This window comes from Solanum verrucosum, unplaced genomic scaffold (assembly GCF_900185275.1).
Source record: "Solanum verrucosum unplaced genomic scaffold, falcon-dt-bn FXZP01000407.1, whole genome shotgun sequence".
NCBI lineage: Eukaryota > Viridiplantae > Streptophyta > Magnoliopsida > Solanales > Solanaceae > Solanum > Solanum verrucosum.
In genome coordinates, this window is record NW_026019838.1 from 33567 (window position 1) to 46763 (window position 13197).

Consider the following 13197-nt stretch of genomic DNA (forward strand, 5'->3'; position numbering starts at 1 on the left):
ACAACTCAAGCCCAAGCTATGACAACTCAAGCAAATAGGGATGTTGGGCCTTGTGTGAATCCTAATGTGAGTACTATGGCTTCGATGTTGAGGGATTTTTCTAGGATGAACCTTCCTGAGTGTCTTGATTTCAAGGTGGATGAGGATCCCCAAAGGTTCATTGATGATGTGGGTAAGATACTTAGTGCTATGAGAGTGTCTTCGGAAGAGAAGGCGGAGCTAGCTGCCTACCAACTAAAAGATGTAGCTCAAATTTGGTATGAACAATGAAAGGGTGAGAGACCAAGGGAAGCGCGTCCCATAAATTGGGAGGTGTTCAAAGAAACATTCCTTGATAAGTTTTCCCCCCTAGAGTTGAGGGAACAAAAGTTGATAGAATTCATGAACCTTCAACAAGGGGGTTCGTGTGAAAGAGTATTCTCTCAAGTTCACCCAATTATCCAAATATGCCCCAACCTTGGTGGCAAACTTGAGGGCTAGAATAAATAATTTTTTTATGAGAGTGTCCGGTTTGGTTGAAGAAGAATGTCGTACGACCATGCTCCATCATGACATGGATATTTCAAGGCTCATGGTATATGCTCAACAAATTGAGGAGACAAAACTCAAGAAAATGAATATGGAGAGAAAAAGAGCTAGGTCCAATGAACAAGGTCAACCAAGGTTCAAAAAGAGGTCCTCCAACCAAGATTCCCCAATGGTCAATAAGGATAGGGTGTCTAACCCTAATTCTCAAGGAGGAAATGGAAGCGGTTTTTCTTTTGAAAGATCTACACGTGCCAAGTGTGGGAAACAACATTTGGGTAAGTTCCTCATCGACACATATGGTTGCTTTGGGTGTGGAAACAAAGGTCATAAGATGAAAGATTGCCCAACACTCTCGGCAAAAGGAAGAGATGTTGAGCAAGCTTCTCTTAATGGTACGGTTCCTATCCCTCCAAATTATGGTCATTTCTATGCACTCCGGTCTAAAGAGGACAAAGGAGCCCTTCCGGATGAAGGGACCAATATGTTGATAGTTTATTATGGTTGTGAATGTTTCTTTAAGGTCCCTATGCTCTTTTTATGTTAGCCTTAGTGTGGGTTTAATCCCAAGGGGGAGATGGTATGTTGAATAGTAATGGTGTTGAGAGTTCCGATATACTTATCTCTTTCCTTCTATTCCTATTCAAGCTTGATACCAAGAGTTCCTTGTAGCTTGTTTCATTTGTTTGGAGTCATGTGTGATTATGTGTTTCCATGGTCTTCTTATGATATGCATGTTCTTGATGAATATATGTTTAATGAGAAAATGAGTTTTCATGATTTATGTTCCTCATGTTGATGTGCATTTAGTATGAGTTGCCTATGTGCTTCATGAGGTTAAATTGTTGAACATGCCTAAATGTGCTTTTAAGAGTAATTGCATAATTTTCTAAATGAGGTTGTGATGAGAATGATTTGAGTTAGAGAAGGTAATTCCTCCAATGAAATGAGAAATGTTGAAGTTTTTATGCATAATGAGTTCATAGATGTAGTTCCTACTTTCTTGTGTTGCATGTAGTATGTTTGAGATGGAGTTGATGTTTCCTCCTAGTTTTGTGCATTGTTTATGATGTTTCATGAATGATGGGCTGCTAATCTTGAGTCTTTATTTCCCTAAAGTGTTTAAAGTGTCATTCGAGAACGAATATTCCCATGGGGGAGATATTGTTACGACTCGGAAAAACTAGTAGGTGAAACTAGAGCCTTACGAGTGTGTTGTTGAGTTTGTTATGGGATTTTGTGTTGTGAAATGAGTTCCCGAGTTTAGTTTGACGGGTTTAGGGGTTAAACGGCAAGGTACGACCCCCCAAGGACCAACCAAGGGTCCTTGAGAAGGACCCCAATGTTGCCCAAAAACCCAAAAGCTGCCAAATTTTGGTGACTCACGGATGGGACCTACAGCGCAAGGTCCCACCACGCCTCGTGGGGAGGCTTCGTGAGTCAAGGGACAAGATTCCTAGTTGCATACCCCACCAACGGACCTGCAGGATGGGGCATGAGTGGACCCATGGTCATTGGGTCATGGGCGTGGGTCACCACTGCAAAAGCTGTCTAAGACATGGCCTAGGCTAGGGCAGTTTGCTAAATTCCTTTTAAGGTTAGTTAAGTTAGGAGATGGTTTATATTGATTATTTAGAGTTATTTAAGGATTTTTAAAGTATTAAACACCCATTTTCAATCCATTATTCCCTAAACTCAAAATTAGAAACTACCTCCTCTCCAAATAATTCTCTCTAAAAACCACCATTGAAGAAGAAGGAGTCAAGGTTTGGAGCTCAAGATTTCAAATTTACTCTTCAATTTTGTGGAGTTTCTTCAATTGAGATATGTTAGTCTTCATCCTGTGTTAGTTTCCATCCAAGGATCCCCTTCAAAACATGATTTCAAGTTTCCAAATTCTCCCAAAAGTTAGGGTTTCAATCTAAGTCATGGGTTCAATTTCAAAACGTTTCAAAGGTTTATATATGATGAATTGATGATTAATGATGAATTATGATGAATTTTCCCCATGAACCTATGATTCCCCCAAAATACTAAGTTGTGAGTTTATGGTTTGGGATTGATTGATTATGGAAGCATGTGAAGAGATTTAAGTCTATAATGATTTTGTTTATTGAATTGTGTCATTATTCATGCCTAAATTGTAGTATTCTAGGTGTGTTGGTGAATTGTGATTCATGGCCTTAAAGAGCAATTTATGAAAGTTGATGTATGAGTATGATGCTTATGTTTATGTTTTGTGATTGTAATAAAAGTAATGTGATTATGGCTACAGTGTAATGGTGTTGTTGTTGAAAGGTTATTTTCACTATACACACTTACACACTCATGAATGAAGAATGAATTAAGTTTCTATGATTATGTTAATGATGATGTGTTGATTGAAAGACTATTCTCAATTGTACACTAATGAATGATAATGACATGTTGTGAAAGGACTTTCTCTCAATATGGGGATTCTTAGTTGAAAGGCTATTCTCATCTTTGAATCTATGATCTATCTAATAAATGAATGCTGGGTTTGAGATGAATACTTATCTATGAGTTGAGGCGGGGTATTTAGTAACAATCTCTTATCTCATAACAATGAACTAAAGTAATGAATGTTAAGTATTCCGTGGGGAATAATGCTAACCACCGAGTGGATATGGCTTGATATGGATGCTAATTCGTGAGTTGAGGCAGGGTATCTAGTAGCAATCTCTTTAGATGGATGCTCATCCGTGAGTTGAGGCGGAGTATCTAGTAGAAATCTCCTATCCCATAACTATGTGCCCTTATAGGTTATAGCTAGTGGATCCACCTAAGTTAAAAGTTATGGTCCTACCTTAGGCAAGTAGGAATCCCTTATTCGGTGTGGGTAACACCGAGATTCCCTGATGCTCACATGGCCTATGTCGGTTAAGGCTTACCCCAACAAATAATGATAATGAACTATGGCTTCTCAAGAATGCACTACTTAGTGTGGGTGGGGGTATATGACTTCATCCACGCATTGCACAAGTAGGCTTTAAGAGTATTCATGGTGTGTTCCTTTATGTTATAATGTTGTAGGGTTAATGATATGAGTTAGGTACTATGGTTACTCAACAAGTCCTACTTAGTATGGGTTGTAGTATGGGATGCCAACCAAGCATTGCACGAGTAGGCTTTGAGAGGGCTATGGTGTGTTTCTCTAATGTCCTAATGACTAATGAAATGAATGTGCTCCTAATGTAGCTAATGAGAATGTTGACTTAAATGCTTAATGTGATGGTGTATGCTTTACTTGGATTGTATTATGAGTTACTTTCCTTTTCATGACCTATGAAATGTATGTGTTCCTTATGTATGAGTATTGACTAAGGATTAGTATGAAAAAAAGGTAAGTTTATCTAAGGTGGCCTCAAAGTGGTACTTAGTAGCAATGGTAGTATGGGATGCTATTCTTACATTGCACTAGTATAGCTTAGGGTTACCTAAGGTGAATGTTCTAATATGATGTAATGACTTATATGATGATTATACTTGTATCTTATGCCTTTTTTCTTAAGTTCATGATGTTTTCTCACAAATTGGCATATAGCATGGTTTTCAACCAAAATGTCCTTTTAAGCATGGGTTTTGCATGGCTATCATACTTAGTACATTTTTGTGTGCTAATCCATATTTCTCCATTTTTCTACAAAGTGTAGGTTCCACCATTTGAGTTGATTCCTTCTAGTTCAAAGGGCTTGGATTGAGTTTTTCCAAAGCTTGTGGTATGTCCTCATGGATCCGAGGACCAGTGCTTTATTGATGTTTCATGTCTTTCATTATACTAGATACTTTTTAGACTTTTTATTGTAAGAGCCGTGACTCTACTTTTGATTCAAGTTGTTTTTAGATGGCCATGTGATACAGGTAGACTTCCGTTGTTTTAAAAGATGATTTTGGGTATGGATTGAAAGAGTTTTTAAATTTTGCACTATTTCTATTATCTTATGTGATGACATGCTATGAGGCTTGTATGAGACTTTTTGAAGTCTTATACGCCGTGTTAGTTCTAGGGTATACCCCTGGGTCGTAACAATACAATTTCAGTTTGGTTTTCTTGTCATTGTGAGATGGTTAGAGGATATAGAAAATGGTTACGAAGTGTTTCCCATGAATTTTAGATGCAGGAATCCTTGGATGACTTATTTGGAAGCTTTACGTTGCCGTGGTAACTTAACATGAGGTTTCACCCATGGTCCGAGGTCCAGGCTCTGTTCTTCCTGCTGCTCCTTTTTTACCCTCCTATAATGGAGTCGACATATAGAGTCCCCCCCTTGGGTTATATCACTTTATCTACGGGTAATCGACATCTGCGGTTCGAGGTCCGAGCTCTATGCTATCCCTTGCAGAGTTCAACTCTGTCAACGTATCTACTATAGGCAGACTCACCCGCGGTTCGAGGTCTAGGATTTGTGTTTCCTTTATTTCATAGCTCGGGAATACTGACATTTTTATAATGCTTCGGGTTTACAAATCTCCTCTAGTCTTAGTTTAGCTTCTCTGTGTACCTGTCGGGCTTATGTGGGTCCGTTCGGGTGTTTATTTCAATTTGTGCATGAGTGTACCTCATGGGCTTATAAGGGCCCAGTTGGTGTAGTCACAAGGGTTTGTTTACCTTTTACTCGTGTGCATACCTTTACTCTTCTTGTTCGTGACCTTTGTCCGTGTTTTATTCTACCATTTCCTATTGCTTTTACCTTTCTTACTCAGTTGGCCTATGATGCCTACTGGGTACCTTTTCACTAGTACTCATACTACACTCTGCATCTATTTTTGTGATGGAGGATCGATCACCAATCAACATCGCAGCCATTCAGCCTACTAGTAGCAGCCAACATCCGGAGGCGAAGGTGAGCACATCGTCCTGATCATCGTCGTCTCTTTTGTACATATATTTTGTGGCTCCTTTGTAGTTGCGTATATTTTTGTATGTTGGTCCACTTTTGGGACTTGTACTCTTAGTATAGCTCTGTACTTGTGACTTCCAGGTTTTGGGTGGGATTCAGTTCTTATGTATGTATTCTTTTGGCTTGCTTTATTCCTTTTTGTTGTTATTGTTTCTACCACTTGGTTTCTGCCCTTTTACCCACTATTAGTTGTTCTGGGTTTTGGGTCGTCTTACCTACTGATGGGATATAGTAGGTGCCATCATGACTTGAGGAATCGGGTGGTGACAAGTTGGTAACAGAGCCCCAGGTTCACCGGTTTCACTTGTACAGAGCTAACGTGTAGTGGAGTCCTGCGGATCGGTGCCGAGACATCCGTGACTTATCTTTGGAAGGCTACAAGATGTAGTTAGCAAGATTCCCTGTTTGGTATCATTTTCATTCATCGTATGTCTAAATTGGTTTCATGAAATCTCATTTGTTTCACTCTTATTCTTATGTGTCTGCTTATTGCGCTCCTCAATTGAGTATGAGCCTTGAGCCCTTAGTAGTGTGATACATCCAAACTTACACCTCAATTAAGAGATATAAACGTCGAAGTCAATTTATAGAACTCAACGTGAGTTGAGGTCGATCCCACAGAGAATTTATTTACAGAAAGGATTTCACTGTCGCGTTTACTCAAATGTTGTTATTATTTCCTAACGAAATAGTTACAGAAAGTAAAATGGGTTTAGTTGTGATGTTCTATTAACTAAAATTGGTAATCAAAATCTAGATTAACAATTAACATAGTTTTAAGTTGTGAAGTTGTTTTTATGATTAAATGAAACTACGATTGTTTTCCCCATAAAGTTACATCTAGTGTCCTTCCGTAATTGAGTTTCAGGCAATTTATCTCTACAAAATGCATATGAGTTAAATATATCTGATACTTCTCAGTCTAATCAGATAATTTTTACTCTTGTCCTCTCGGTCCCAGAGTTTTACTAGCTTTACCCTCGCTTACAATATTGTTAAAGTTCTTTTCTCTTGAACTCGAACTTTAACTCCATTTCTTACGGTTAATTGAGCTTTTTCATAACTATCATTTTTCTCTCGAACAAATGACAGATACAGGCTCACTCCAATGCGTGCACTCATTAGAATACATGAATAACAAAAGCTAAATTAGAATTTGCAAATATAAATCGCCTATAACTAGTTATACAAAATTACATTTCGATTTACGTCATAGATCCCACAATCCCAGCTGTGGTATTTAGCCACTCATGATTTCACGTAAACATTAAGAGGAATATAATGAAAACATGATGAGAAAAATACTTACAAAAATAAGCAAATTGATACGTACTTTGATAATTCAAGAACCGGAAATTCAACTTCCAAACTTAATTCGATGTTAATCTTCAAAACCAAAATCTTCGAATAATGGAAACTATGTTCTTCGTTCAAGATAAGACGAGATAAAAAAAAAGACCTAATTAATTCAAATAAAGTGTTTTAAAAAGAGTCCTACTCGAAGTAGGACTGAACTGTCGGACCCTTCACGACTGCTTCCACGACCCGTCAAGGGCTTCACTTGGACTCACCCAAAACAGGTTCTTCAAGACCTGTACACTGTATCATCACCATGGACCCCACCACGACTCGTGACAATGACCACGGTCCGTGTAGTTGTCTGTGGTCTTCACTTGATAAATTCCTTGTTCAACTTTCCAATGCCCCTTCACTGTATCATTACCACGGACACCACCACGACTCATGACAATGACCATGGTCCGTGTAGTAGTCCATGCTCTTCACTTGGTCAATTCCTTTTTCAACTTGCTCATTTTCACGACTCGCACCCGGACCGTTGTGAGGACCACGACCCGTAAGGTTGTTTGTTGTCTTCACTTGGTTTAATTCTTGTTTAGTTCCTCCAACCCTCAACACTGGTTCAACTTCCATGATTATCTCCATGATCAGTAGTTAAGATCACGGCCCGTAAGGTCCTCCGTGGTCTTTACTTCCACTGTCACTGAATTTTCATATTTTCTATCTTCTTTCACTTCCACTTGTTTCACCTGTACAAACACTACCAAACACATTATATCCACATAAATACACTCGATTCTAGTATTAATTCTTAGTTTTCAAGCATCAAATGTGCCAAATTTCACGGCACATCAACACCCTCAACTTAGAACCATTACTTGTCCTCAAATGATGAGAAAACAATACATTCAGACCTCAAATCATTCAAACACTTTTGAAACTATGCATCAGCCATCTCAAACACAATTTGAATCCAAAACCATGAATGTAACAAGCAAGGATCAATCTATGATATCTCCTTACTCACAGTCGATCATGCTTATGCCTGTGAATTATCAGCTAACACAATCTACTCTCAAATGCAATCACTGTGTCCTCACACCAAATAAGTACCTCACTCATGATAATTAGGACTAAGTACTACACTCGCACTCTCAAAGAACTTCTAACACTAACAACAAACTACCATAGGCTTGCCCTTGTTTTCTATGCTCTATCTTTCAAACACTCGGATAGGATCACTGTAGGACTTTATCAGCTTGTAACATAGGCTCAGGCTAGGGAATGGATATTTGGGTTTGTGAGTGACTAGTCCCATGGTTCTCGAAAGTTTCGTTTGCACACAACTCTTTTCTAAGCGATTCCCTTTTTTCCTTCATTTCAGCACATCCCGACAACTATTATTTTCTTTTTTTATTTCTTTTTTTTCTTTTATTTTTTTATTTTTTTTATATGCATTCAGCTCACTAGTTGAACCTTCTTTTTCACTTCTTCTTTTTGCTCGGATTGCAATCACCCTCAACTTAGGCTTTTGGCCTGAGTTGTGACATTGTATCTTTGGAGACCAAAGGATATGATATTTACTAGGTAAGAACAAAAAATGATTTTTAGGCTCAAATCGGGTTCAAGTGATAAGCTTTTTATTTGGTTTCTTTATTTTTGGATTTTTTTATGGATTAACAAAGATTGCCTACTAATCCTTTCCTATCCGGTGATTTTTTTAGATCTAAGCAAGACTACTCGGGCAAGTTTTAGTTTCTACTCCTAGCGTTAGACTTCGAGCAAAACTCACACACACACCTGACACATGACTACATTCTCCAGTTTCTTGGTTCACCAATTTATTTATCAGACTAGCAATGTTTAACATGTAAGTGTCTAAGATGTCATCTAAAGATCCTAACAGTCAAATTTCAGATTAAGGTCCACAATTTTCACAGACTAGCTGCTGCAAGCTCAATACACAAACATTGCATATTCTTATCACAACAAAAACAAAACCATCACTGTTCACATAATACACACAAAGTTAACCTTCATTCATCCTAACAGTTAGAATGGCAGGTTGCTCACCACCCCCTCCCCAAACAAAAAGACTTTTCCCTTAAAGTCAATGAAGAAAATAAAAATAGGGCTATGAGGAGGGTCATACCTACGGCGCTCTAGGGCCGGTATCCAGATAAGCATTGGCACCCTTATCAATGGGAGTAGTAAAAAAACTTAGCGCATGATCAGGTTGGCTACCACTCACTGGGACATGTACTCCGCTACCAAAAGCTCCAGCTAACACTGCTTCTCTCTGTTGTTGCTCAAGTGCTTTTTTTCTTGAGCTTCCTTCCTTGATGCCCAGTGGGATTTCTTTTGTTGCCTTCTTTCCTCTCTAGACAGGTCAGCAGGTAGCTCCTCATCAGATTCTCCGGCTTTGTGTTTCCTCTTGCCAGACTTACTCTTGGGTAGTTCAGCCTAGAAATTTTCAAGTGATTGAGTGGAAGGTGCCTGATTGAAAAATTGCATCAAAGAATCTGGCATGACCGGAGTGGGCACCTGTACTGGCTTTTCAGCCAGTTTAGCAACCTGATCTCGCATCTCGGCCAATTGTGATTTGAACTCTTCAGTATCTACTGAACCGGTGGCCTGGAATCGATCCTGGACAAGGATATCCAAACCATCCATCCTTTCTTTTAAGACAGCCAGCTCCTTTCGCATCTCATCTTTTATCTCTTTCTTTGTATCTAACACATCTCTCTCTATTAGTCGAGGCATCCGATTTACAATCTGGTCGACTAAGGTCCTGGTTTGGCGCTGATATGCAACCAATTTCTCAAGGAAAAGCATAGGAATAGCGACATAAGTACCTGGAGCCTGTGAGGCTGAAGCTGGTGGTGGTGGTGCCTCTGTGGAAGGCTGTGATGACTCCTCTTATTCTGGACCTCTATCCGCTTGTGGGATGTCAATTGGTACGCGAGGAACAACAACCAAAGTACCCACAGCTCCATATTTCACACCAAAGAGTGGTTCACGACATATTTAAATTTGGAAGATTGGGTGAGTCTGAATGCTTCACCCCCTCTGTCAACTATCCTGTTTGGGAGAATGTTCACTTGTCGACATAATTTGATATCAAACAAGGGAAATAGAAGTCCAACTCTCTCATTCAGTGCCCTGTCTCTCATCTCGGTCGCTATAATCTGCACCATATTTACTGGGTAACCAACCATGAGGCACACTACCAAAGAAGCCAGTAAAGGAGACAAATATTATCATTAGCTGTCGGTCTCAATTGTGCACAGACAACAACCCACCAAATCTGGGCTGGAAAAGATAGTAAAGCTTTAGTAATGAGTGTTGGCATTGCTGTGACCCAAACTGTATTCTCCCCATCTACAATAATTTGCCTAGCAATCCAGTGCAAGACCCTCTCTCGAGAACTCTGAATCTCAATCTCAGTATCACTGGTGAGCGCATGATGTTTGCCCTCAAAAAGTCCAATTGAAGCTGGTGCAGTGTATTCTGGGCCATGAATATCCTGTTGATAGTAGCCTCGGATATATCTATCGATTTGCCCCAAACGATAATTGAGTTGAGTGGACCCCATGTACTGGCAATGTCTTTCTGCCCCCATTTAGTTGTCTTAGTTTCTGTAGCGAAGTTCATCAATGTGGCTGCATAAGACTCATAAAACTCTCTAGCCAGGTGGCTAGAATATTCTCCAGGTGCATTATTCATCCATTCAAATTGATGAAACTAGAAAATCTGATAAATGTCAAAAAATGCTTTAATATCATCCACCACCACTCTAGTCTCATGCATGATTGATCTCTTCTTGAAACTGCAAGACTTGGTCACAAGTCCATTATTAAAGAAGTCCTTGCACATGTTCACAGTCCACATAGAGCAAAAACATTCTATCAGCTGATGTCTCGCTGTGGGATCAACTTCATAGATGTTCACATATTGCACCATGGTGTCGTCGGTGGTGATCTCTTCATCTCCTCCTAATGTACCTTCCTCTTCATGCGCTCCAGTTTCAGCTTCGGTGTTGACTGCAGGTGGAAGTGTGGTAGCATCTTTCTGAGGGCCACTTGCCGACTCTGAACTTCCTCCTGAACCATTATCAGATTGGCTACCTGAACCAACATTAGAGTTACTTCTCAATTCCTCACCACTACCGGAACTACTACCTCCCTTTTCAGACTGGGGAGGAGCGTCCTGGAGAATGGCGGCCCTCACTGTTCTGGATCTAGTATCTCGAGGTGGGTGATCTTCAGGTGTAACATTTATTTGTACCTCCAAACTACTAGACTCTTGAGTATGATCACCTTCAGATTGCGAAGCAGTAGGTGAGGAAGGTGGAGCTGTGTTCTTTCTTTGGGGAGCCATAGTACCTGAACAATACAAACACCCATTAATAGCCAATTCAATAAAATGACACACTACCGAGTACTCAGACTTCCCCTGTGTAATTACATCGTGACGCTTTGCCTTAAGAATGTCGTCACCCAATCTATAATTAGGAAGGGCCACGAAATCAAAAAATGACAGAAATAAAAGTACAAAAAGTAAACTATACAAAATTAGTAAACTATACGGGAACTCACACGGGCCGTGGTAGGTACCACGGTCCATAAAACCTCTCGTGGATTTATCATAGAATCAGTGTGCAACAGTGGTTTAACCAAGTATTGTTCACAGATGGTTGCACGGTCCGTGGAGTAAACCACGGTCTGTGATAATGCTCATGAACCTTTCTAATGGGTGGATAGAATTCAAGTGTAGTCTTATATAAACAAAGAAAAATGAGGAAAAGTAAACTACCTATTACAAATACAATCTTGGGTTTCCTCCAAAGCAGCGCACAATTTAACGTCACGGTGCAACGCAGGTTACTTGATTACTCAGATTTCATCAAGTTTACATTCTTCCACAATTTTCACATCTTCTTGAACACCCAAGTATACCTTGATTCGCTGACCATTGGCCTTGAACCTCTCACCCTTGTCATTTTCAAGCTCAATAGCACCCTACTGGAACACCTGAGTTACCTTAAAAGGCCCAGACCATTTGGATCTCAACTTTCACGAAGTCTAGAATTGAAAAGTAACACCAAATCACCAGGAGTGAAGGTTCTCTTCTCAATATGCTTATCATGATACAACATCATCCTCTCTTTGTACAGTGCGGACCTCTCATACGCTCTCAAATGGAACTCATCCACCTCTTTAATCTTGTCCAGTCTCAGGTTTGCAGTTTTGTCACACCCCAACCCTAGGTGAGGCGAACAAGAACCGTATAACACATGCTTTACAAGTGACCAATGAGGAGAGAATGAACTACTATGCATATAGATTTACTAATGAGAAGCTACATATACAACACATGTCGACTAGCTGAACCGATACATGTGACAAGAAAAACTATGAATACATATGATAGCTTTACAATGCCTACAAAGCCTCTATCGGAATGCATGATTGTACAATTACAAAATATGCATAGTAAAGACTCGGGAAAGGTCCAAATCAACCTGGAGCTCACCAACAACCTCTCAGTATCATGTGCTTCTATTGGGGAGATCTACTGATTGAGTAACGGTACCTGCAACATGAAATGCAGCATCCTCGATAAGGGACATTAGTACGAAAGAATGTACTGAATATGTAAGGAATAATATAACCATATGTAAAATGAGAGCTCAAGTGAAACCAAATAGATAAGGATTAGAGACCACCTTTGCTTATACTTGTGGAATCGTGTATGTTACATTCTTTTCTTTACTTTTCTGTGCGTTATAATCTTTATAATGCATATGATACAAATGACCAGCTGATCAATAGTAGAATAGGATGACCCATGCTAGGCATTTTAACCCCTGGGATGCTGTCCTTATAATTCCACAAATTGGGATCGGCCTATGCTAGGCTTTCTCCCCTGAGTTGCCACCCTTCTATACCATTTGGGATCGGCCCATGCTAGGCTTTCTCCCCTGAGCTTCCACCCTTCTATACCAATTAGGATCGGCCAATGCTAGGCTTTTGCCCCTGAGCTGCCACCCTTCTATACTAATTAGGATCGACCCATGCTAGGCATTTGCCCTTGGGCTGCCACCCATAATTATACATATTGCTTCACTTAGATTCTTTAATCTTTTAGATTGTTGTTTTGATGTTCATAACTCTTTTGAGATTGTTCTTTTGATGATCATAACTCTTTTGAGATTGTTGTTTTGGAGTTCATAATCGTTGTTGAGATTTGGAACTATGGACCAGTAGTAGAAGACATATGAATATGGACTTACACTAATAACAATGACATGGGAAGCAAATGTGACACCAATGTAATACTTAGGAGCTTATATGACTTAGTAAGCATTTTGACATCTCACATTGAAGCACATATCAAGTGAAGACATTTAACATTCAGCCAAGAGATTTGAACTCTATATGACACCAAA